Source organism: Hipposideros armiger, unplaced genomic scaffold (assembly GCF_001890085.2).
Source record: "Hipposideros armiger isolate ML-2016 unplaced genomic scaffold, ASM189008v1 scaffold_9, whole genome shotgun sequence".
Classification (NCBI taxonomy): Eukaryota; Metazoa; Chordata; class Mammalia; order Chiroptera; family Hipposideridae; genus Hipposideros; species Hipposideros armiger.
In genome coordinates, this window is record NW_017731359.1 from 4372731 (window position 1) to 4397869 (window position 25139).

General features: G+C 49.0%; 1 protein-coding gene across 4 annotated transcripts in view; it reads right to left on the reverse strand.

The window, feature by feature from the left end:
- Positions 1 to 25139, reverse strand: part of ZFP90 (ZFP90 zinc finger protein) — a 92741-nt gene that overhangs the window by 27258 nt on the left and 40344 nt on the right. For 3 of the 4 annotated variants that reach the window (XM_019654801.1, XM_019654784.1, XM_019654791.1), the window contains 2 exons: positions 10164 to 10282; positions 8700 to 8811 (listed from right to left, as the gene is read on the reverse strand). The gene's annotated coding sequence lies outside the window, so the exon portion shown is untranslated. Of the gene's footprint in view, positions 1 to 8699; positions 8812 to 10163; positions 10283 to 12794; positions 12962 to 25139 lie in introns of all 4 variants that reach the window. The other variant, XM_019654777.1, reaches the window with a different exon arrangement.

Sequence of the window (25139 nt, forward strand, 5' to 3'; positions counted from 1 at the left end):
TCACAGGCTAATAGTGCTTCCAGGAATCTGGCAGAAGCTAACACAAATCCTGCCAGGTGGAACTGACCTTCAGCCCAGGCCTCCCCAAATATGATACCAAGAAATATGAGTTCGCAGTCTTGAATTACAAAACACATATAGAAAACAAGGACCCATGAATGACAGACAGTAGGAAAAAATAGCATAATCAGATTCATAACAACCTCAAATATAGGGAGTTCTCAGATCCAGAATTTACAATCATATGTTTAATATGCTTCAAAAGTAATTTTAATAAACTCAAGAAGGGGTTGAGTATATGAGTAGAAAGCAAGAGTCTAAAAATATTATCAAACAGAATTGAATAAGAACCAAATAGAACTTTAACAAATGAAAAATTATAGTAAGTTAACTTCACACACAGAGTTAACAGCAGATTAAACACAGCTGAAGAGAAAATCAGTGAACAAAAGGTAGACCTGAGGAATTTATCCATAAAAGAACAAAGAGATGGAAACAAACAAACAAAAAAGCAGAGAGCTATATCTAACTGGGTTCCAGAAGAGAAGGGGCTGAGGTAATATTTGAAAAGATAAAAGCTGAGAATTTTCAGAACTGACAAAAGGTACAAATTTAACAGAACCTGGAGTACTAACATCCCAAGCCAGAGAAATAAAAAGGAATTTACACTGAAATACATAATGAAAGTGATAAATACCAAAGAAGATCTTAAAAGTAGTGAGAGAAAAGCAGACAGATTACCATTGAAAGGCAGAGGTGTGTATAGAGATGTCACTCGTCATAAGGTCCAGGACTCAGAGGGATATGCAGAGACAGGAGGGAGACCCAAATTGGGCTCTAGATATATCTATATCTATATATCTGTATCTGTATCTATATCTATATCTATATCTATATCTATATATACAAACCTTTAGCACTCAAGAGCAGTAGACTAGCAAAATGGTACAAAGATACTTACACTCATTTTTTTTTTTTTTAAGCTGAGCCATCCTGCCACCTGTTGGTAGCTCAGCTCCAGCCGGGCATCGAACAGCTGTTGCTCAGAGCTCAAACTCTTGAGCGAGCTCTTAACCAACTGGGCCACTTGGCTGGTCCCTTACACTCACTTTTAACATACGATTTTAAAAGGTTTTTGTTTTTTTTTTTAAGATTTTTATTAGGGAATTGGGGGAAGGGGAACAGACAAGTTGCTGTCATTTTGTTCTTCAGTCTAGTTGTGGAGGACGTTGCTTCACTGACCCAAGTTGGCACCATCATTGCGCTCTTCCCGGGCGAGGCAGATCAGTCACCGGCTTCTGGATGGCCACTCACTGCGGCTGCTGGCCGCTCACGCTGGCTGCTGGCTATACACGGTAGCCCATGGCAACCCACTGCAGTAGGGGCTGCAGCCTAGCCCCCGACTCACGCCAGCCCAGCTCCAGGTTGAGCTGTTCTTCAGCATCTTAGCTGTAGAGGGCAGTGTCACTGGCCCTCATATGTGGGATCCGAACCGGGGCCCTCTGGCGTCCCAAGCCAGCTCTTAACCAATGTGCCACTAGGCCGGCCTCGATTTTAAAAGTTTCAATTGTCCATTTCAAGGAATATTTATAAAACCTGGAGTTGCTAGGGGAAAGGAGACCAACTGGTGTTCCGAGGGCAAAGCCCCTCCATTCACAGCGCTCTAGTGGTTGGCTCAGATTTCTGCAAAGAAAGTCTTAGGTCAGGGGTCCATGTATGCCGCTATTGTCCGGCAGCATGACGCAAGCAACAGAATGACCAGTTTCCTCCAGGTGGGTTCAAGCTTTTCGGCGCGAAGGGTGCAGGGCAGGGCACAAACAAGCCTCCCAGCCAATCAAAAGTCACACCCTTCTTCACGCTCTCCTGTCTCCATGACAACTGCCTCAGCATCTGCTCTGAACTCAGAGTTCGGCGTTTGAAAAGACTGCCTCCAGGTCCAGTCGAGGCTCGGGGCACCCGGGACAGGCCAAGAAGGTTGGCAGGGGCACCCACGTGCCTGAGTGGTTCCCTAAAGCCTCTTCACACACTGCGACCTGGTGGGCAGGAGGCTGACCCTCTGCTTGAGGAGCAAATGATATGGGACCAGCGGGACCTTGTCCTAGCCAGAGCAGAGGTAAAGAGACTCATCGTTAACGCCAAATGCCTTCCATGTTGCCTGCTTTGTCTTTCACATCCACGTGGATTTGACCTCAGTTGGCCCGCAGTGGGTTCGGTCTTCTAGCTGGGGCCTCCCCCAGAACACAAGAATATCCAAGTTCCAGTCACTTAAAACGTTTATTAAAAATGTTCCACCCTCTGGTTTCCACAAAAACTCATTAAAGGAGATGGGGCCGAAGGTAGCTTGCCCAGATCCAACAGTTAAGCCAGAGAATCAGCAATTCCAGGAGCAACAGAAAACTTGGGTCCCCTGTCTTCAGTGCACTCTCTGGCCGGGAGAACATGACTGGGGCGCTGAGTGGGGGCTGCGTAGCTTCAGCCCTCCGCTTTGGAGATCTAAGGCTGAGCTTCGAGTCGGACCCGGAGGAAGTGAGTCTCAGCGCCAGTGTCCTCTTGCTCAAATAAAACCAGCACATGCTTCAGTTTGGAGCTTCCCGGTGTCAATCCACAGAGCACTGGGATCGAGCGCCACCTGCCGATCACTACGATTTTCTACCTCTGTAAAGTCATCCGCATAACAATAAAGCAAACTTTTGTCAGTTTCTTTCTACCTGCCAGGTCCAGGCGAGGCTCTTTACATACATACTTTACTTTACAAACATACCTTATATCAACTGAATTTAACAATCTATGAGGTAAATATTCTTATCCCAATTTTACCTGTGAGTAAACAGGTTCAGAGAACTGAAACTTGCCAAAGTCACTCAGCTACGACATGTCAGACCTTGGATTCAAGTCTCAGGCATGCTCTTGACCTCTGTGCATACTACCCTCACAGGTTACAGTTGAGTCCCTGGTGATCCTGCCACCGAGGGCCCTCCAGTGGACCCTTACACCCTGTCTCTGACCCTGTAGGCTCAGCACAAGTTTTCCCCCAGGGCTCTTATGCCCCCTGTGGATCACCCACCCCGGGAGGCTTCAGGCCAGAGCCTGGCTCGCACTGAGACGGATCTGATGACCAACATTGTGCCTGCAGGCCACCACACCAGCACCTTAAATTGTACCACCAAATTGTTTCCTTATTTCCAATAGATTCAGGGCTTAATTTTTCATTAATTAATATATATGTTTACCCATTTTATATGTTGTAATGGACATCTTTTTGCTCCCCTCTGCCCAACATCCCTTTCCTTATTGCTCAGTAACAGCACCCACTTTCTTTGGGAGAAGGTCTTCTCCCTCCTCTACGAAGTTCTGGTGAAGCGACCAATCACAGCTCCCCATGTGACCTAAATCAGGACAAATATATCCCCCTGGGTGTTTCCTGCAGGTGTTGGGAGTAGAAAGCCCTTTCCCCTGGATTGTAGCACAGCTGTGAGAATGTGAGGCCAACACACAGACAGGAGCTCAGATTGCAGGCTGGGGGACAGGGAAAGGAGGAGGAAATAGGGACAGGGAGAAAGAGATGGGAAGTGGGGATGAGAGGAAACAAGAGAGAGGCTTGTCTGTGTCAGTCCTGGGTTAGTTGGTCCTGTGTGCAGCTCTAGCCCTGCTGTTTCATAGTTTGATTACATGCACCAATCATTTCTCCCTTTTAGTTTCATGCCAGTTTGAAATAACTTCTCTGACTCTTTCAACCGAAGTTCTATTTTGGATAATACTCCCATTACACTAACCACCTCCAAACTAAAAAAATATTCAAAACAGAATAAAGCTGGCTCACTAGTACAGTTTATTTTGAGTTAATTATAGAATCACAAGAAGGTAAAAAAGTAGTACAGAAAGGTCCTATGTACCCATCACCCAGCTTCCTCCATATTGGTATTTGACATAACTATAATACAGCATCTAAACCAGGAAATTGGTATTGGTACAATACAGTGAACTAGTCTCTGGGCCTTACTAGGTTTTTCCCTATTTTGCATATACAGTAAAACCTTGGATTGAGAGTAACTTGGTTTGTGAGTGTTCCACAAGACAAGCAAACATTTCTAATACATTTTAACTTGGCAAATGAGCGATGTCTTGCAATACGAGTAGTTTGTTTCCGGAACGAATTATGCTCGCAAACCCAGGTATTACTGTACTTAAAAAATTTTCCTTGTGTATAATTCTATGGCACTTTATCATATGTATAGAATTTTGTGACTATCACCACATTCAAGACACAAAACTCCATGTGTTCGGACTGGGTCTGAGTTGTTCTAAGATTTGTGCCTGAGAAGCTGCAAGTCCAAATAATACACGAGGTGGCTGAGTGAGAGACATAGGTTTATTGAGACTTACAGACCAGGGAGAGTCTCCAGTGATGGCCGGCCGGAGGGGTAGTGATCTATACGCAGGCAGAGAAGAAGCAGATTATATAGGTACAGCAAAACAAAGCATTCATGGGAGAAATCATCTGGCAGGCCTGCTCTCATGCACACGGCATCCCAAGAAGCCAGGAGACCTTGACTGCTGGCTAACATATATAACTGGCTGTCTGATAAGCAGCATTCCCATGGAACCAGGAGACCTTGACTGCCTGCTAGCTTATCTGCCTGTTGGCAAGGTCCCTACATCCCTATCACCACAAAGGAACTCCCTTGAATGTCACAGGGATACCTTCCCTGCCCCGTCTCTCATCCATGACAACCACTGGTCTGTTCTCCACTTCTATATTTTGTTATATAAATGGAATCGTAGAGTATATGACCTTTTTTTTTTTTAAAGATTTTTTTATTGGGGAATTGGGGGAGGGGAACAGACAAGTTGCTGTCGTTTTGTTCTTCAGTCTAGTTGTGGAGAATGTCGCTTCACTGGCCCATGTTGGTATTATCATTGCGCTCTTCCCCGGTGAGGCAGATCAGTCGCTGGCCTCTGGACGGCCGCTTGCAGCGGCTCTTGGCAGTTCACACCAGCTGCCAGCTGCTCATGCTGGCTGCTGGCCACACACGGTAGCTTATGGCAGCCCACTGCAGCAGGGGCTGCAGCCTATGCTGTCGCCGGCGACTCACAGCAGCCCAGCTGCAGGTCGAGCTGTTGTTCACCATCTTAGCTGTAGAGGGCAGTGCCACGGGCTCTCATGTGGGATCCGAACCGGGACCCTGCTGTTCAGAGCTGGAGTCCCAAGCAAGCTCTTAACCAACGCACCACTCGGCTGGCCGCAAGTATGTGACCTTTTGAGACTGGCTTTCTTTAAAAAAACTCTGAATAATGCCCTTGAAGTCCATCCACGTCATTGTGTGCATTAATAGTTGATTCCTTTTTATTGCTGAGTACTGTTTTATTGTATGGATGTACCAGTTAGTCACTAACAAACTGGTTCAGTCTAACGAAAGTTCTTTACTCAGATATTCAGGGGAAAGGAAGGACACATGGAAAAAATTGGACACTCAGTCCCCCACACCCACACATTGAGTGGTGAGCATCTGGGGCCTTATCACAGATACCCTGTGGTCACTTTTTTTTTTTTTTTTAGCTGAGCCATCCCGCCACCTGTTGGCAGCTCACGGCTGCTCAGCTCGGGCTGACTCGAACCGCTGTTGCTCAGAGCTCAAACTCTTGAGCGAGCTCTTAACCAACTGAGCCACTCAGCCGGCCCCCCTGTGGTCACATTTGATAAGGTTTGACCTTGGTCAATTTTCTCACCATTACTGACCCCACCAGCCCACCCTCAAGTCAAGTACCTAAAGCCTCCACAAACCCCCCAAAATGTTTCTCAATTAAATAAAAGTTCACTGAGCATCTATATAGCTCAAGCTTCCTGAGTTCCTTCTCTGGATTTCATCACAAAACCTCCCTAGTCTGCCATCCTGGGCAAAACTAAAGGGACTCACAGACACTTGCTCCATCCCAGCTGTGGTGACTCAGGCCAAAGCCAAGTGGTGTTACCTCAGGGGCAATGTAATCTGTACAGGTAACAAGGGCTAGGAGTCAGGAGATCTCACTTTGGCTTCTGGTTCAGCCTCCTGTCTCTCCCAGACAGGCCCTCCTCAGACTAGTCACTTGCCTCCTTGTTTATCAAGTCTCCTTGTTTGTCAATTGATGGAATGGGCTCCAGGAGCACCCTAGCATCCCATCTTTGCCCTGACCCAGTGACCTGGTCTGTTTGATCCCAGGGTCTCCTCAAGGAGTCACACAAAAAAAAGTCTACTCAAAGAAGGCTTTCCCCAGACACCTCTGTGCCCCCTGAGACAGGGCATTCAATGACTCTGGGGCTTGGTTGGTTGTATAGGGAGATTCATCCCACCAGGCCCTCCAAGATGCAAATGGCATTTAAGGGCTTTTGCAGCCAAACAAGGAACTCTGCTTAGAGACCAGAAAGTGGACAAAATGAGCCAAGGGCAGGATAGGGAAAGAGGGCAGAGAAAGAGTGAGGGATTAGAAATTAAATAAGATCGTTCTCATATTATATTTATTTAATTAACTATGTTTGTGTTTGAGTTTTTTTCCCCCATCATTGTTTTAATGATGAATGTCTAGAGGCTATTTCTTCATGTATTGGAGTTTTTTAATAAACTTGCAAGTTAATTAACTTGCAAATATTCTCATCACAGTAGTTTTGTTCATGGCTAATGTTTTCCAACATTGCAACCAGATACATGAACATCAGAGACCTGGACTAGGTCGCCCTTATGGGCCCAGTTATAGAGATATCAGACTGCTAGGCGGGCTGTAGCCCTAAGAGGACCTTACCCACTTGTATACCCACTAAATGTGTATCCAGTTAGCTGGGCTGAGTTTATGAAATGAAGGCTATCTTTTATTATAGGGAGTAATGGGCTTTGAGATCATCTAGGCCAGCTTCTTCATTTTATTTATGAAATAGAAGCTCAGGAGAAGTAAAGACACTAACTGGATAAGGAAGGAAATGGTATGGGAAGAAAAAGATGAATATAATCAGCTGAAGGAGCCTCTTAAGTTACATTGTAGCTTACATTATGGTGTGCTTTTTTTGTTTTGTTTTTGTTTTGTTTTGTTTTACTTTGTTTTTTAACTCATCAGGTGAAAGCTCTGGGGTTTAAAACAATTTAAATTTAAAAATAGTAATTTCAAAAATAGAACACATTGCAAGATTGGTCTTTGGTCATTTGCATTGTTTTCTTCCTTTCTTTTCCACTTTCAGCTCTATTTCCAGGACTTCTGTTGTGTGGTTTCCAGCAAGTTTTTCTTTCCCTCTCTGGGTTTCTATTTCATCTGTAAAATGAAGGATCTGGTTTAGCTGATACAAAAAACCCCATTTTATTTTTCTCCACAACTGCTATGCCTGCCTTAACCTGTGAAGGTGTGACCTGGGCGGAGGTGAGAAAACATGAAGGTGAAAGTCAGCTGGCTCCTTTGTCCCTGCGTGAGCCTTTGCCTGGAGCTAATGGCCACAGATCCCCCTGCATCCGCCACGCCTCGCTTGGGGCGTCCTCCGCACCTACCTGCCACAGTCTAGGGATAACGCGGTTTCGGGCTCTGCGGTTACCATGGCGATACGCCCTCTGGCTTAGCCTCTGCTGTCCCCTAGCGGACATCTAGGGCATCTGCAGTTCCGTCATTTCCTCTGGGCAGCTCTGCCCAGGGAGGTGGCTCGTGAGCTGGCCCCTCTACTTCTAGACCTTGTCCTGAGCCTTGGCTTCAGCGGCCCGCTCCCGGCCCCGCCTCTCCCACCACTCCCGCTTCTCTGCCCGGGGGCCAGGCTTCTCTGGCTTTGTTGCCCAGACCTAATAGCCCTAACCACTCACTTAGGACTTACCTAACAAGGGCTCTTACCAGGGCATTTCCAGAGTCCCTCTAGAGACAGAAAAGCTCACTGTGATGTGAACTAAAACTTGGCCACTCCCCACGCCCACCCCACCCCTTAGCAGCCCTTGATTCAGACCTCAGCTCCTGGCTCCGCTTCTACAGATGGACCTTGTCCATCCTCAGGATGGGGTCCCATAGACAGGACAGCCTGGCCAGAAGCATGGGAGGCACGAGCATGGTGGGGGGGTATCACCAAAGCTGGGCGTGGCAGCCTTGGTGGGGAGATGAGAACGCATACAGACAAGCTAACTCTTGGGAGTAGGGATAGGCAGTGACAAGGTTGGTGACAAAGGGTGTTCTGGGAGTATACATGGGGAAGGGGGACCCACCAGAGCCTGAGCCAGAAGGAAAGGCTCCTGAAGGAAAGGAAATGATGCTGAATTGAAGCTCAAAGGATGAAAAGGCACCTGGGCTGGAGTAGAGATTTCAGTGATGGAAAGGTGGGCTGAGAGGTCTTCTCTTCAGAGTCTGCCTTCCTGAGAGGGTTATTCCTCATCAGTGGACCACTGATCCTGTGTCTTTTCATTGTCCTTTCCCTCTTCTCATCTTGTCACCTTTTCCTGTGGAATCTCCTCTAGCCCCAGGATTGTAACCAGCACCCCTTTGCTACATGTGATCCATTCTATCATGTCACGTGCAGTTCCTTCTGCCTGGACTGCTCGTGACTTACTTGCCACATCTACCATGAACTCTTATTCATCCTTCAAAACCCAGCTTGATGTTTATTCACTCCTTTCTGATGCCTTCCCAGAACCACCCTTTCAATCATGCATTTTCATGCCACAGATTTCTATTGAGCACTAAATGTTAGGTCCAGAATGTCGTCTTACCTTGTAACTTTCTGTTCACTTGATTGTCTTCCCAGCTGACCAGGATCTCCTGGGGGCAGGGGCACACGCAGGCAGGCTGTGTCTTTTCTTAATCCTCAGCCTTTAACATACACTTCATGAATGAATGGATGGATACATGGATGAATGAATATTAATACAGCTTCTCCTTGTACAACAGCAAACAAATAACACCCAAGTTAACAGGGCTGCCACTCTCTGATTCCCATTTCTGTCCCCTAACACTGTCCCAAAAGAATTTGGCCATATGTTATTAAATTAAAGTGAATTAAAATTTGCTTGAAATAACCATACTCCCCCGCTTCCCTGAGCCTGCAATGACCAGATTACATCTCCTCCAGGCACAGGAGTTTGACATTTCATTGCAAAGTCATTTTCTTCTCATTTCCTTATGTTGCTAAAATATTCTATTTCTCTTCACTTCCCCTTTGTGTTCCCATTACTCACATTTAGTTAAATTTATCTGCTGCCATTTATTCATCTGAAATAGGCTTGCCAGTGTGGACATTCCTAGGGCACTGCCTAGCCTTCCAGGCCATCTGTCTCTTCCTGGGCCACTCTGAGAACAAGACCAGACCCCTCCCCCAGGGCTACTGGGCTGACCCTCAGACCCCAGGTTTCTTCCCAAGGTAACTCTGGCTAGGGTCCTCCCTCCCCCTACACCTATTGTCTTCCTCTCTCTAGCCTTCTCCTCTTCTGTCTCCTGGGGCATGGTGTTCATTCTGCCTCGAGGCCTGGCACTTCCTGAAACCCCTTTGGTCACACTGAGCAAGGAGACTCATAATTCTTCTCTCAGTGGGCTCCCTGAGTAAGTCCTCAACAGGACAGAATATCCAGCAGGGTAGCCAATGTGGGGATTGTTTGGTACTTGCTTGGGACACTGCCACATCTACCACATTTCTGTGGCTTGCTGGGACACCTTTCTCCTTCCCATCTGCCCAGCCATCCTCATAATGTAGGGGTGAAAATAATTCTTCTCCCTGGAGACAGCTGGCAAAGACCAGAAAGGCACATTTTGGCTTGGAGTGGAATCCCAGTTTGGCTCCAATAACTGTGTCACTTAGGGATTGCCTTGGGACTTAGGGCTTGGTGTTGCTCAGGACGGGGGCAGTCAAAGCCCGTGGTCCCAGTGGGAAGGAGGATCAGAGCCCAGGATGGCTGCCATGTATTAGGCATTTGCAACACGGTGGGCTTGTGGGAATATTTGGAGAGTTGGGGCTGTGACTCTTCTGTCCCCAGGGTGATAGTGAAGGATGCTTGCTCCTCACCTCAAGCGTGGGGAAAGGGGCTTCTGTAAGACACCCAGAAAGTTCAATGCATGTCCTTTGGAGCTTCAAGAGCACAGAGAACTGGGAGGATTCATGCCGGAGAAATCTTAATGGCAGGAGAGAGGCTGGCCAGATGGCTTTGCCAGGCAGCTAGGAGAGTAGCCATGTTGGGACTAACCTGCATGCTCAGAGGTCATGAGGGCGAAGGATGAGTGAATGTTTCTAGTGGATGAGGGGTGGCTGCCGATGTGAGAGAGTCAGAGTTGGGTCGTCTGATAGCCTAATCAAAAAAGACTCCTAGAGGAAGAAAGAGCCAAAAGTTACTGCCAGGCCAAGGGGTGAAGAAAGGGTCATATGGGGATTTAGCTTAAATTTCATCTAAGAGCAAGAAAAAAAATTAGTTCCATAGATTACATTTAAAGGACAAAGGGAGACAAGGACAAATTGTGGGGGTTTTTTTGACAAATTGCTTTATAGTTCTATTTTATGAGTCATGTTTGTAGGACTATATATAAATTATCTTATTTTTTTTCTTTAATGAAACGTACTTAATTCTTGTGTTAATTCAAAACATATTTATATTTCTAGAACAAGATCATATCTCCATCCTATACTCATCTACATTTTCTATGCTCTCCAGTTGTAGCTAGGTTAAATAAATCTATCTTTATTATTTCCCGAATAGTTGATGGTCTCAAACTTTTATGTTACTTAATTTTCACAACAACCCTGGAAGGGAAGGAAGGACTCTTGTCATCTCTGTTCCACTTCTGAGGATCAGAAATTGAGAAAGGGGCTTGAGGGTACACAGGAATAAGTGGCAGAGTCAGGCTTAATTGAAAAAGTCAGGCCTGGGGTTGGGGTCGGGGTGCAAGCAATTGTGGTGCCAGTGGTGGGAGGACGACAGGCTTCAGCAGCCTTCATCCAAATTTCCACCCCCACCCCCATGCTTTAGAATTGGCAGCTGTTGTTTAGACAGGCTCTAGATGGGTTCTCTGGACAAACGCCTACAGGACAGTAGCCCTGAAGCTGCCCAGGACTTTGACAGTGGTGCATGAGTCACTCTATTCCCTGGAAACCTTCATGAAGGGGCCAGAAGGGAGTCTCCTTGGTTGATAGTGGCTCTTGAACTACGAGGTACAGTATCATGATCAGATGAACCCAGAGCCATGTTTGTATGAGTTCAAGTTTTGCAGGGAGTAGGAACCAAGGGCCTATCTGCAGGGAAGGGGGTGCCCAGAGCCAGAAGACAGGTGAGGAGGCCAGGCCCAGTACCAGGGAGATGCTGCCTGAGACTGGACAGTGCCCAGGTGGACTGGGGCTCTCACATTTGGTTCCATCTCAGGATTTCCTGGATTCCTTGGCTATTGATGATTCTGTTCTCACATCAATACATCCCTGAAGAAGATAGAAACTAAATAACTGGATTTCATGAAAAATTTACAATTACCCGCATGCACCGGCCCATACCAGATTCTTCCTGTCTTATTGCCACTTACTTGTCGGCACTATACCTCTGAGAAGGCAACATGTCTCCAAAAGGCCATGGGCCATACCCTGTCCCCTCAGCCTCCTTCCTGCCATTTTGTTTCCTTGGAATAGATGGAGAAAATGGGCAAGCTGGCCTAAAAGCAACTCCTCGAAAAGACATATGGCTGTTGCTTGCAATAGGGATAGAATGAAGGCCCATGGTTTTTTCTCATCCTAGCAGCATTGCCCAGCGGTCAGAGAAGATGTCTGCGAGGAGCTCAAACATAGCTGGCAGCAGACTGATTCTGAAGGGTGGTTGCATGGCTTTTTACTGGGTTCTCACAGGTGATTTAACGTGACTTCGGAAGAGGCCACATCAGGGGTGTCCAGTGGGTGTTATTTTGAATCAGAAGCACCTCTTTCATTTTTTCCAGTGAGGAGGTTTCAGCAGGTGTTGAAAAATCTAAAGCAGCAGAGGGTGAGCCGCAATAAGCAGTGTGTGTCCAGCATCTAATTTAATTTGACTTGTTTTCCTGGCCATGAGAACTTGGAGCCAGGAATAAAAGGCACGGGCTGTGGAGGATGACAGTTCCCTGCCTCATGTGCCTGATTCCCTCCAGCCCAAGGGTTCACTCTACAGAAGGAAAGTCGGGTAAAGGGAGATTGCCCAAGGACTCATATCAGACACTAACAGTATGGGAGATTGTTTCCGATTATGTTTGAAAAGCCCCAGCAAAATCTTTTCCCTAAACTTTCCACAATCAGGCAAAGCGGTGATTTATTAAGCATGAGTCCAACTGGGCCAGCTCTCCTAGTCGGCTAAAATTGGCCTGAAAAATAAAGTAATTTGTGGTTGTCAGATCCTAAATTAAATGATTCAAACACTACTGCGGCTGATTAAAGGACTTGACTCAATTTCCTCTTGACCACATGTTCTGTGAAGGCAGGAGAGATACTGTTTCAGGAAGAAAGGCAACATTCAGAGACCACTGATCTAAGCTAATGGATGGTATTTATGAGATATGGTGGCCCCTCCCTTTTCTGATGAAAGAAAGGTGAGACTAAAGAGGGGGGGAGGAGGAAATGACTGTTTGTTTAACTGTGAATGGCCCTCCCTCTGCCAGGCATCCAGCCTCCACAGTGAACCAGGTTGGGTGCCCAAGGAATATTTATGGACCCTTAAAAGACCTCTAGGCAACAATAATAAAGGCCAACAAATGAAATTCAAGATGAGTCAACAGAAAAAAAAATTAATCTGGGACTGTAGCAGACAGTCTAATAGTAGTGTCCACATCACTCAGGGCCCCAGGGGAAGGGACAGCCTTGTACTGGCCACCACCTTAGTGCCTTTCCTTCTTGGCCCCGCTGATTGGACCACGAGGGGACCATGACTCAGGACAGCCAATCCAGAGATAGATGATGTGCCCTGGCATAAAATAGATGAGCTGGCTTGGGAACACGAATGAAGAACTTCAATGATGAGGCGGTTAGCAGCTGGTGCAGACACTGAAAGGAGGAAAGGGAGAGAGGTCAGGAGATGTTCAGATCAGCAGTATCTTCAGATGTGGGAAAGCAGAAATTGTCAGGAAACAGAAGGTGGGAGACAGGGAATGGAAACTCGAGAGTGAAAGGGAAACAAAGGGGCGGCTGGTCAGGAGAGAGAGGAGAACAAGCTCAGGGAGAGACCCTGTGACCCTGATACAGAGATGGAGAAGCCAGCGGGCCCCCAGAATGGCCCTTACTCTCAGGTGCCATCTGTTCCAGGTGCTGTCCCAGTTTCTTCTCATCTTGAAAACAAGTTCACCTCTTCTTAAGGGGGTCTAAGCAGACTCAAATGAGCCCAGGTGGACACAAGAATCAACAGAAGTTTTTCAGCAATGAACAACAGGGCAGTTCACCATATGAAACATAAGCAGTTTTTAGAAAGTGATTCATCTAATTTCAAAGGGATGTGATGAGATCAAAACAGTGGGAAAGGGAATGGCTTTTTGGCCACAAAAAGAAGGTGGTAGGCACTGGAAAGGAATTGGGTTCATCTCCTCCATCTGAAATCCCCTCTGACCTTACTCTGGTCTTCTGTGTCTGGAGGAAAAGAGGCCATGCAGACTACAGTCATGGCCTGGCCCTCCTACCCCAGGTCAGCAGACAGGGAGCTCACTGAAGGGAAGTTCATTGTGAATTCTAGGTACCTTGACAATCTAGTGAGGCAGGGAGACCACAAAGACCCAGGATCCCGCTGGGCCCATCAGTAGGTGCAGATGCACTCATCCGGAATTCCTACAGGTCCCTGTGCAGGCTGGGGTCTGGAGTATGGGTTCGATGCCCCCTCCCATAATCCAACCTCTCTCAACACATTTAACAGGCCTGAATTCTGCTGCTGACCCAGCCTAGAGGCCTGGAATCTGGATCAGTTATCCTAAGCCAAATATTAGTGGGGGCTTTCCCTTCCACTTCCCCAGATCATCCCATCCTCTCCTGAGACTCACAGGGGCAGTTGTCACATGGGGCCTGTTGCAGAGGAGTGAGTGAATGCCCAGGGCAAAGGCAGGTGTTAGCCCAATTAATGGTTAGCAGTCAAGTCTGTCCTCCCTGAACACCTAGCATGGGCCTGGGCACAGGCAAAGGACCACGGTAGCTGGACAAGAGCCCACCACCTCCTGCACTGGTCTCAGGAACTTTGCCCTTTGCTTGCAACGCTCTTCCCACAGACAACCATAAGGCTCCATCCCTCTTTCTTTAGGTCCCTCCTTAAGGGTTCCCTTCTCAAAGCACTTATCCCACCTGCCATAGAATATGGTTACCTGTTTGTTTATTGTCTTGTCTCTCCCCACTGAAATGTAAGCTTCCCGCTTTGTGTGTTCTGGTATCCATTTCCCAGCATTTTGAATAGGGCCTGGCTCATAGTAGACGTCCGATAAATACTTGTGGAATAAATTATTGAATGAATTGTTTTAATTTACATTTTGGTTTTTAGCCAAAAGTGTCCATTTTTCATATGTTGAGAATCAGTCTAGTGTAGTGAGTCAGGCCACTGCCCTGACACTTACTGTATGTGCTTGAGCAAATCACTTAGCCTCCTGTTTACTCATACATAGAATGGCCCCTCCCTAGTCATGTTGTCAAGAGATTTAAAGTTTATGGGCTTGCAGCAGATCTTGCCTATATAAACATCAGCTTAATGTTTTATTGGGCATTTGTGTTTCATTTCGAATGTCTGTTCCTGTCCTTTGTCCATTTTTATAGGGGTTATTTTTCTAGTTATGGGCAGGGAGTTGTTCACGGGAGGCCCTGTGCTGCGCGACCTCAGCCCGCACAGCCTCCAGGGGGCGCCCGGGGCCCGCGTTGCCCAGACTAGGCGGCCCGCGGGCGTGGAGCCAGAGAACTCCAGCCGTAGCCCACCTCGATTTGTCCCACTCGTCCCAAATCCTCTCCCTACTCCCCCATCCAAGGATGGTGAGAGGGAGAGGGGTCTGGCGCGGGAGATTGGACGCGTCATCTGGGGGAGCGCAGCCACCCCATCGGTCTACACTTTGTCCCTCCCACCTTTGAGTGAGACCTCCATCTTCCAAATATAATAGATGTTAGATGGTGTCACCCGCCTGCCGCGCCCAAGGCGACCCTGCGGATGAAGCAGGGTGGCTCACTGGAGGGTCTCCGAGGACGCTCCGAGCGGGCTGGCCGCCCGCAACTTGGAGGGAGGGGGGAATGAAGTCCCGATTATTTTACTCGGAAGAACTCTGCACATTAACACACCCTCACCAGAGTTTCGCTGTGACCCTGGGAACTGGGGACAGAGGTCCAGGTTGGGTGGGGGGAGGGAGGCTGCAGGGTCGGGATTCCTGCCAGGATTGGCTAGTAGGGTCACTAAGCAACAAGCAGCTCCTTGCCCGGGGAGGGGCCTTTCATGGCAGCACCCGGGGGGGTGAGGGATAGAGATGATGGGGTTCAGGGCCCCTAGAGGGAGGCAGAGGAATGGCCACAGGGTCCCAGATGGAAATGAGGGGAGCACAAAATCCTTGGGTCTGTGGACCTGAGGTCACCGCGGGGGAGAGGGCACGGGAGATACAGGGTGCTTAGTTTTGGCTGAGGTGTCACCCTAGTGGCCAAGACTGTACAGGGTCAGTTCTGAACATGGCAGGAAGTGGAAGGAGCATCAAGAAAGTTTGTGACCTGGACGGTGGGATGGGTTGTTCACACCCCAGAAAAGTTGCCCCAGATAAAGGGAAGTCTTCAAGGTGAGAAAGGGTGAGCCAGGGCCCAAAGCAAGGGCTGGAAATGGGGGAACAGCATGCAGAAGCCTCAAAAGCTGGGAGGAGGATATTCAAGGGCACAGGAGCTGTGGTCGCCAGGGGCATTGGATGGGGAGTCTGGAGAATGAGGGGCTGAGGACACTGTGGTAGGAGGAGACAGGCTCAAAGCAGGAGATGGAAGGAGAGGCCAAACATGTGTCTATGGAAGATGGCCCCTGTTTTACGGAGTAGAAGGGCTGCAGAGGGGGGCGAGGGCTATGAGACTTCAGCAGACAGAAGGACAGGATGGGGTGACCAACGGTATAAGGGTGGGAGGCTAGACAGGCCCCAAGGCATCACGTGGACCCTTTGGACAGAACCAGGGCAGCAGAGAACTCACTTGTGCCCCAGACCTTCGCTGTTGCTTTGAAGGACCCATCTCCTATTAAGAACCCCCTGCATCAGGACAGGTCCTTACTGGGGGCCAGTTAGGGCTCTGCATGCGGAGGTGCCCCACACATGAGAACACGTCCAGAAGCATTAAGTACTTTAAAAGGCCCACTGCTTGGCATGTCAGCCCCATTAAAGGGAACATTTGATCACAACGGAGGCACAAGTAGGTTTGATGGTAATTGCTTTCCTAACCCATAGAGAAAATGCATCACAAACCCACCACAATTAAGTAAAAATGGTCACATTCCTCTTTTGATTTAGAGCTATTTAGAAATATTAGCAACTGACTTTGCTTCCAGGGTTTGTTGTGCTTTTTTTTTCTCAACTGAAACTTCTTTTCTTTTGAATCCCATAAAATATTCTAAGTGCTCCAGGAGGGAGGAATGAAAAGATGTTTGCATTTCCAAGCTCTGCAGCCAACCATTGCTCAAATAATACCCTCAATGTGTAACCTGGGAGTTTAATATCCTCAAATATTTATAATTATGCAGAAAAGGCCCCAAGAAATGTTCAGCTTACTCACAGCTGGATAATTATCAGCATCCAACGTTCACAACCTCAGAGCTGCTTCTCAAAGTTCAGTGGTGTCCCTCTGCCACTCACGGCATAAAGGGTACATGGAATCTGTGGGCAGATCCCTAATGGGACAAAGAGATGGACTGTAGAACCCTCAGCTCTCCCTAGCACACTGCAGCCCCCTCCCCTGCTAGGCGAGACTTCCCTTCGCCTTCTCCAGAGCACAAAAAGTCCAGAAGTGAAATGCAAATGGCGCCCAGTCCCACTGGTCATGAGGAAGAGCCAGTGTATTCTACAATCACACACAAAAGGAGGACTTAATCATTCCCAACAAATCCTTTAGTCACCCATGAATGAAGTTCCAAGTCCAGGGAGATCCCATGGAGTCTCAGATGCTCCCTGCAAAAGGGTGCTGTGGTAAAATAATTATGCAAAGCACTGCACACTCTATCTCAGCGGTTCTCAACCTTCCTAATGCCGCGACCCCTTAATACAGTTCCTCATGTTGTGGTGACCCACAACCATAAAATTATTTTCATTGCTACTCTATAATTGTAATTTTGCTACTGTTATGAATCGTAATGTAAGTATCTTTTTGTTTTCCAATGGTCTTAGGCGACCCTGTGAAAGGGTTGTTCGACCCCCAAAGGGGTTGCGACCCACAGGTTGGGAACCGCTGCTCTATCTCTATGGCTCTTTGGACAAGCACAATGCACACTCTCTATGAATACATTTTCCCTCTCCTGTTGTCTCTCTTGCTGCTCCCTCTGCTCCATGAACATTTCCAGAAAAATATCAAGAAAAGTATTTTCCCTGCATAATTATCCGCCTCCTCCCCACCCACCTACACACATCTTTCCTACTTTGAAGTGGCAGCTGTTCTGATTTCTTTAAGTGGACTTCACTCTGCATTTACCAGGCAGGTGGAATACAATTAAGGGAGCTACCAACTTTCCTAAAAGATGAGGAATCTTGCAAAATTTGGCTTGTGGGAATATGTATTTGGATGATTTTTTTTCCTGGAAAAAGAGTCCAAAGTCACTCATTGGACTTTTTAAAGGGCCCAGGACCCCAAAGAGGCTGAAGAGACGGTCTGGGAGTGGTGCAACAAAGCTCCCACTCTGAGTTCACTTTCCCTTTACTCTGAAGATAGAAAAAATGCTCAACTGTAAGATCAGGACTAGGGTACAACCCCAGGAAAACATGCAGAGGGTGGGCGCTGTGCAATGCTAGGCCAAGTCCTGAGAAGTTGTGAAATCGCCTTCCCTGAAAGTGTTTGCAAAGGGGAGAATCCCTCATTTAGCTGCCATGACTCAAGGTTGACCTCCATGAGGCTCTGGGGATGTGACTCCTTGAGGACCCCAATTTAGGGAGGCAGGAAGCAGCTTCTGAGCTTTGCTAGCTCATCAAGGCTACTTCCTCTCCGGTCTGCTTTGGTCAGCAACTAACAGGGAGCTTTGGGATTCCACCGGAAAGGGCTTTTCTAAAATGCACCATATAAGCTAATATTGACTGTGTGGATATTTACAATTTGAAGTACTGTGCTAAGTGCTTTATGGGAAAGACCTCATTTCATTTATCACCATAGCCTTATGAGGTAGGTACTATTATCAGCCCCATTTTATAGGATAAACTGAGGCTTAAAGCTGCTAATGGACTTGCAGAGGTCACCCTGCTGGTGAGAACTGCCCCTGAGCTTTTGAATCCAAGCACTTTGATGCCAACAATCCCTCTATCAAACACTTGTCTGCTTGCTTCTTCAGCCATTATGGTCTCTGTGGCTTGATTGACTATTCCTGCTCCTTGCCCGTCAGGACGCAAGATCCCTCCCCCTGCTTGGTGATACCCTGACTTCAAGGTCTGCTCTGGGAACACTAGGACCATCAGCATGGTGACAAGGGTTGACATCTTTGCGGTAAAAAAGTTAGAGAGGAGAGAAAAAGAACAAGGTCTCCTCACTCCCTACCCATGTGCCGCTTCCCAGGATGAACCTAGAGAAGACAAGACTGAGGGGTCCACAACTCCTCAGCCCTGCAGAGAAGCAGGGGGGCTTTGCTTATAGGTAGAGAAGAAAGACTCTGGCCCTGGAAAGGAAGGGCCCTCGGTCCACCTAGGTGCACCTCTGATCCTTTCTCCCAACTTTAGCTGGGGGAGCTACCATGCCACACAGCATCCAAATAAATGTAAGCTAATGGCTCTTCCCCAGTCCCCGATACTCCCTTGAGCTCCAGACTGGCACATCCAGGGCTACTATGCAGAGTTATATAGTTTGTTTGCTGCACAAGGATCATGGCCAAAGGGACTCACAGGGATGAGGTGCAGCTATGCTCGCTCACCAAGCCATGTGCCTTGGTAGGAGGCTACATGTGCCTGAAGGAAAGGATGCCCTTCTCTCTCATTTACACAACGGCACCATATGGGCCAATGGAAACCTTGGATTTATCTATCTGCTTCCTAAACTGCTCTACTTGGTATCTGACAGGCATCTCAAACATTGCATGACCAAGACTGAACCCTTGATTTCTGCCCTACGACCTGCTCTACCCCAGACTTTCCCTTCTCAGGGATTGGCACCTCCGTTCACCCAGTTACTCGCGCCAAAAACACAGCACTCTTCTCCTTTCATTGACCCTCACATCCAAACCAGCAGCAAGTCTGTCAGCTCTACCTTTAATTGGGCCAGCTTCCCGATCCTCCATAGCTCCCATCCTAGGAGAAACCACCATTGTCTTTTGCCCGGACTGTTGCAGTAGACACGTACATGTCATTCCCCTGCTTCAATCCCTCCAGGGGGTTCCCACATTCTTATGATGAGAACATCCAAACTTCTCTCAGCGGCTTACAGATGCCTACAGAGGGTGGGCTTCACACTCACCCCCTAACCCCAACAGAAGGGAGCTGGCCTGAGGTCATCATAAAGGGATCCCGCCTAAGAGAACTTCCTTCTAGGTGAGGGAGCAGTGACAGAAAAAGGCTGGGGTGAGTCACAAGCAGCCACTTGAAAAGATGAACCCCATGCCAGAAAACTGCATTTGGAGGTTCCTAGTGGGGAGGAAATGAGGAGGATTTCTGAGGAACCCATGAAAGCGTCCAATTTAGAAAGATCCAGAAGTTCTACTGCCCTGGAGAAGGCCAGGATATCAGATCCCAGCTCCACTGTCAAGAAAGCCCTTCTTGGGCCTCACGCTTCTCTCTCCATCTTGCTCCCCAACCCCAGTCCATCCCCAAAGAGATGCACAATATAGTGGCTAGCAAATGGAGGGTGAGCTGGAGCAAGGAAAAACAAAACAAAAAAACCAGGCATACCACAACCTCCTGTCCCCACTGCAGGCTTCCATGCTGAGGTAGAGCATGATTTAAATAGAGTGGATATTTGATTAATGTGATGGTGACTGAAAAAGGTTTGGAGCCTGCCTGAGAGCTTTTCCAATAGGTGGAGGTTAGAGTAGGAAGGAGAGGAGGTTTGCAGGCCAAATTCAGCTCATTCCATAAGCTGCATGAAGTTGGAGATAGAAAGTGCACAGCATGTCCAAGAAACAATTGCTCTGTGCAGCTCTTGCATAGAATATGCTGGGGCAGTTGTGGGAGTGGTGATGAGGAGCAGGCACAGGCAGATAACCTTGGTCTAATGTGATGGGTCAAATCAAGTAATCTGAACTTTGCCCTGAGGACAGTGGGGTGCCATAGGCCATAGGTGGTTGTACTTAGGAAGTGCCATGCTCTGATTCATATGTTCTAAAGTTCAGTCTGAGTGTGGAGAACGGACTGGAAGGGTCGGAAAAGAGGTCTAGAAAAGCCTGGACCAGGACAAAGGATGGGGGACAGGCAAGGAGGGGGTGGACTGTTAAGAAATTAAGGAAGTGAAACTGGCAGGCCATGCTATATTTGTCCTGGGAGCCCTTGCTACCCCAGTGAGTCACTGAGGCCTTGTGGGAGGAGCTGAGCACCTATTGCATACCAGGTCCCAGACTGGGTCTTCCCATTTGTTCTCCCATCCAATCCTCAAATGACCCCTGAGGTAGGAATCATCACCTCCACACGGCCTGTGAGGAGACTGGCTCAGAGGAGCCGGGCGACTTGTTGGAGGCCACACATCTGGGTGGTTAAGCAGCTGGAACTGAAATCCAAGTCTGTCCTGGGGCCAGGGCACTCACTGGGCTGCCCAGTCTGCCGACAGACATACCTGCCGACAGCTGGGGCAGCACCTCATAGGGAGGATGCCAGATGTGTCTCCACTGGCAGCCGGGTACATCTTCACCAGGGCCACGGAGAGGAAAAGCCAAAGTACCAGAGGGTCCCTGAGGGTCCTGACTGACATGGGAGGGCGCGAGACAGGGTGCACACTGACATGGACCCTGAGGGCAAGGGTCATAGGAGAGAGCTGAGAATTTGGCTGAGGCCCCTTTCTGAGCAAAGGAAAGTGGACTGAGAAATTGGGAGAGAGGGGGTCTTGAATCCTACATGTGCCCACCACCCTAACCAGGCGGAGCTGAAGAAGCTGGCAGCCTGCCCCAGCCTCACTGCCAGCCCTGAGGATCCTTTCTTCCTTGCCCCTTATGGCAGGGGCGGGGAAGGCACAGCACAGATGACTGACTGTCCCGTCATCTACTCAGAGGGGCAGAGCAGGGCTGGGCCACAAGGAAACTACGAAGTGTCAGGCACAATTTTAAGTGTTTCACACATAACTCATTTAACCTTCTCAATGATCCTTGGTATAAATTACTATTATTATTCCCACTTTATAGATGAGTAAACAGAAGAACAGAGAGGTTCTATAACTTGCCCAAGGTCACACAATATCTGGTAACTGGCCAAGCTGGGGCTTGAACGCAGGTAGTCTGGCTCAAGTAGAACACCTATACCCACCCATTCCTCCTCAGCTCTCCCCTGCCTATGTCCCCTCCCCAGCTTTACCACCTCACAAGATACTCCCACTCCTTCTGCCTGAGGACTTGGGTACTGGCCAGGGGTGAGTGACCTTGACCTAGCCATAGCGTCTGGACATAATCTTGGCTGCCCTATGACGCCTAGCATCTGCTCTGCCCTCCCCAAGTGCCTCAGGCCTATGGAGGGGCCTGCCCTGTCCACTTGGCAAGTCAAGCCAGACCTATGGGGTGGAGAATGGGCACCCCTGTAGGCAAGCTGACCCAGAGGAGTTCTGATGACGGCTGAGAGCGGAGCCCACGTACCACAGCCTCACCACATGCACAGACCACAGACCACAGGGACACCCGGCCCTTTGTTCTGCCCAGCTTAAAATAAATCAGGCCTTGCTCCACTGTGAGAATTTCCAGGCTACCCTCCTAAAATGGACTCATGCACAGGGAGGTCTGTGGCTGACTTAGTGACCACGTTAATTCCTGCCTCTCCATGGGGGGCTGCAGGGCAGTCCCCATGCCAAAAAAGATTGCTCTCCTCACCTAGGCCTGGTCACGCTAGGTTCCCCCACCTCCCAGGGGAGTGATCACTGTAAAAGATGGGGAAGGGGCAGTGGTTCCCTGGGCTCCAAAAGGCATACGGTTAGCGGGCCTCTAGGGCGGGCCAGAACCGGGCTTCAGCCTCTTCTGCTCTTGCCACTAAGCTACCCTTCGTCGTCTCCAAGGGGACTGTGCATTCCAGCTGATCAGAAAGCTGAGCCGGCCTAGTGTTCCATTTTACAGGTGAGACAGGTGAGGCCTGGAGAGGTAGGACCCACCCCAGGGCAGCCAGGGAGTGAATGGCAAAGCCAGGATTCAAGCTCCAATCTGTTCCTACAGTTGGAATGGGGCAGCCGGCCCCATGAGCAACCCGTTACCATGCCTGGGAAAGGCCATGCCTTGTTCTGATACCCCAGGACACCCCAGACGTGCCACGAAGGCAGGAACACGAAGCCTGCCATTCCCCCGGGCAGTTTTTCCTAACCACAACACTGTGATTTTCCCTTTCATTTATTTTTCCACTCATCCACATGAAGAGAACATAAAGAAAACATAATAAAAGAGCTCCCAAATTAGAGCTGGGCCATAATGGCAGAGAAGTTTAACTATAAATAGAAGAAAGCAAGCCTCTCCAAACTGCCCTTGGGATGGTCTGCTTAGGCAGAGGCCTGCACCCTCTTATTAAGCAGCCTAACCATCCCACCTTGGGCCCTGGGAGGCAGTTGGGAGGGGTGTGAGGTGGTCAGCAGGGCTTGGGGGGGTACTTACTGGGCATGCTACACAAACTTTGCGGGAGGGAGTTGTGGCATCCATTTCTTGTGGGCAGCATTTCCTCTGCTGGGGCGGGAGGCTGGAAGTAGGCCTGGGGGTAGGCTGTGGACAGGAGTCACCTTGGCTTGGACAAGATGCCTGTCCACCCTCTCAGGATACATTCTTAGACATTAACAATAGATGTTCAAGGAAATTCAGAAACAGCTGGTTCAGCGCCATTGACAGCTGACCCTCCTTGGGTATTTACTGTACGCCTGGCCCAGCACTTCACATAAATGATCTCATTTACTCCTCACAAAAACCCTCTGCAGTAATATTATGATTGCCCTTATTTTACAGGTGATGCACAGAGAGGTTAAACAATTTGCCCAGGGTCACACAGCAGGCAAGAGGTGGATACAAGGTTTGAAACCAGGAAACTGTCTCCAATGCCTATAGGTCTAACCATGACACTACACTGCTTCCCTGAGAAGTCTGTGGAAGAGACTTACATCAGCCCTGATGGGGTCTCTGTAAGGGGACCATTGGGCTCTGGCCTCAGCCCCATCTGGTTTGACAGTCCCTGGATAAGGAAAGAGATAAATAATATGCTGGCAATGTTTGAGGATGTTGGGAAGCCAAGAGGGAGAGAGGAAAGGAAGGACAGCGGACGTGGAGAATGATGTTCAGGGTCCTCAGGCTTCCATGGCAGGAGTGACAAGTTGTGTGCATTAGACGGTAACATACCTAAGGGAAATGTGGATAGCTGCCAGAAACAGGACCCGATGTGGGGGGAAGGCTGTACCTTGTCTTAAAAGATACCCATCAAAGTTGTTGGTTAAAGGTCCACATACCAGGGCCGGCCAAGTGGCGCGATGGTTAAGAGCTGGCCTGAGATGCCAGAGGGCCCCAGTTCGGATCCCACATATGAGGGCCAGTGACACTGCCTTCTACAGCTATGATGCTGAACAACAGCTCAACCTGGAGCTGGGCTGCCGTGAGTCACCAGCGACGGTGTAGGCTGCAGCCCCTGCTGCAGTGGGTTGCCATGGGCTACCGTGTGTAGCCATCAGCCGCTGTGAGCAGCCATCCAGAAGCCAGCGACTGATCTGCCTCACCCGGGAAGAGCGTAATGGTGGTGCCAACTTGGGCCAGTGAAGCAACGTCCTCCACAACTAGACTGAAGAACAAAACAAAAAGCAACTTGTCTGTTCCCCTCCCCCAATTCCCCAATTTAAAAAAAAAAAGAAAAAAAAAAAGGTCCACATACCAGAAGCTGGCCGAGGGTCACAGGTCCCAGGCACTGGAGGCTATGGGTCCCATGGGTTGAGGACATCCAAGGCCACCGGCTTAAAATAAGGGCTGCAGAGCCTCAAGTTCATGGGCCTCACAGTCCCTAAGTTCAAGAGTCACCAGCCCCAGAACTGAGGGCACATAGGGCCACAGATCCTGGCTCCTTGCTGGTGCCTCCCTCTACCTCCCAACTCCCTGGCCAGAGAACCATCCCATCGGTTAGAAAGAGGTGTATGGCCACAGTGTCCAAGGGCAGCAAGGCTCTGCCAGGTGGGGATGGTTTGGCATGGCATCAAGACACCTAGCATAAACAGGGGCCCCAGAGGCTGGTGTGAGGTGCTCTTGGGTGGGCAACCCAAAGAATGATGTGGTCTGAGGAATTATCCCAGAGGATAGACAGTGCCAGAACAAAAGAGGAGAGAGGCTATGCCACTTGATCTTGGCAGAACCCGAGGACCTGCTGGGAGAAGGTGCTTGGGGTGGGGGTGCAGGAAGGAGCCATCAGGCAGGAAAGATAGAAAGTTCCATGCCCCCAGGCTGCCCTAGGCAGAGGACAAAGTCAGTTCTCCCCTCGGGGCCCCACAGCACTTGGCTGTGCTCAAACCTAGGAGGCACATCAAACACAGAAAGGACAGCTGCCTGGGAAAGTGGCTGATGCTCTAATGGGAGTGCTGATTTGTAGAAAAGGAAATATCCCACCTTCTTTAGGCCTGGAGGGACAATCACCAAGACTGCTGTGGGGGCCATAGACTCCCAAAGTGAAGGTCTTTGACTGTCTATCAGGAGCCTGGCCACAGTGCTCAGGGTGGCTTCCCTGGAGTCCCTCACTGATCCAGACCCCTCAGACTCTAGGAGTGGCCAGGAAAGACAAGGGGGCACAAGAGGCTGCTTCGGCCTGGCCTGGACTCCCTGGGACCAGCCTCTCCAGGGTGCTAAGTCAGTGATCAAAAGGCTGGCTTCTTTCTCCTGTGTAATGCGCTGGTACTAATAAGGCCCCTGCTGTGCAGATTGACAGAACCTCTGATT